Genomic DNA, 894 nt, shown 5'->3' with positions numbered 1-894 from the left:
TTGCTATACAGCACTGTGTAAGTTTAAGGTGTACAGCATAATGACAATTTATATACATCATGAAACGATTATCATAATAAGTTTAGTGAACAATCCATCATCTCTTATAGAAACAGTGTGATGAGAACTGTTAGGATTTACTGTTGTTGGTTCAGTTGCTCAGTTGTGTCCGACTCTTTGCCACCCCAGGGACTGCAGCACGCCAGGCTTCCCTGTCCATCACCAACTCCCAGAGCTCACTCAAACTCATGTCCATTGAGTCGGTGATCCCATCCACTGTTTTAACAACATTCACATATACCACGCTGTTGCCGCTGTTTAGTCGCAAAGTCATGTTCGACTCTTTGCAGCTCCGTGGACTGTAGCCACCAAGCTTCTCTGTACATGGAATTCTACAGGCAGGAATGCTGAAGTAGGTTGCCATACCCTCTTCCAGGGGATCTACCCAACCCAAGGACTGGACATGCGTCTCCTGTGTCTCCTGCATGCAGGCAGTTTCTTCACCGCTGATCCACCAGGGAAGCCCCACACACTCTGGCAGGAGGTAAATACCTTGCTGTGTTCTCTTAGGTAGTGGCTGTCAGGCTAGCTCAGTCGGTAGAACATGAGACCCTTAATCTCAGGGTCCTTGGTTCGAGTCCAAGGTCAGGTGGGGTTTTCACTGCTTATTGTGGATTCTAGTCCTATGTGGGTTTGCTTTCTGTTCCCAGCTGTGCACTTCTATCTTTTTTTTTTTTTTTTAAAGCCCTGTTAAGGCTCATTTATGTCTCATCATTTCTGTTTAATATGCCTCCTGCTCTGATTTCCCTTCATCTTTATTATCTTTCCAGTGTTTGCCAACCATCACTCTTTACTACTAACACCAGAGACAACTGTCTGTAAAGCTCTTCTGCG

General features: G+C 45.4%; 1 non-coding gene across 1 annotated transcript; it reads left to right on the top strand.

Annotated features, from left to right (window-relative positions):
• The first annotated feature begins 579 nt into the window (after positions 1-579).
• TRNAK-CUU (transfer RNA lysine (anticodon CUU)) lies at positions 580-652 on the top strand. The gene has a single exon. It is a non-coding gene; the product is annotated as a tRNA-Lys (tRNA).
• Positions 653-894: the final 242 nt, after the last annotated feature.

The sequence above is a fragment of the Ovis aries genome, chromosome 26, assembly GCF_016772045.2.
Source record: "Ovis aries strain OAR_USU_Benz2616 breed Rambouillet chromosome 26, ARS-UI_Ramb_v3.0, whole genome shotgun sequence".
In the NCBI taxonomy this organism is placed as follows: domain Eukaryota; kingdom Metazoa; phylum Chordata; class Mammalia; order Artiodactyla; family Bovidae; genus Ovis; species Ovis aries.
Note: the sequence above shows the minus strand (reverse complement) of the source record. Positions and strands in the feature narration are given on the sequence as shown.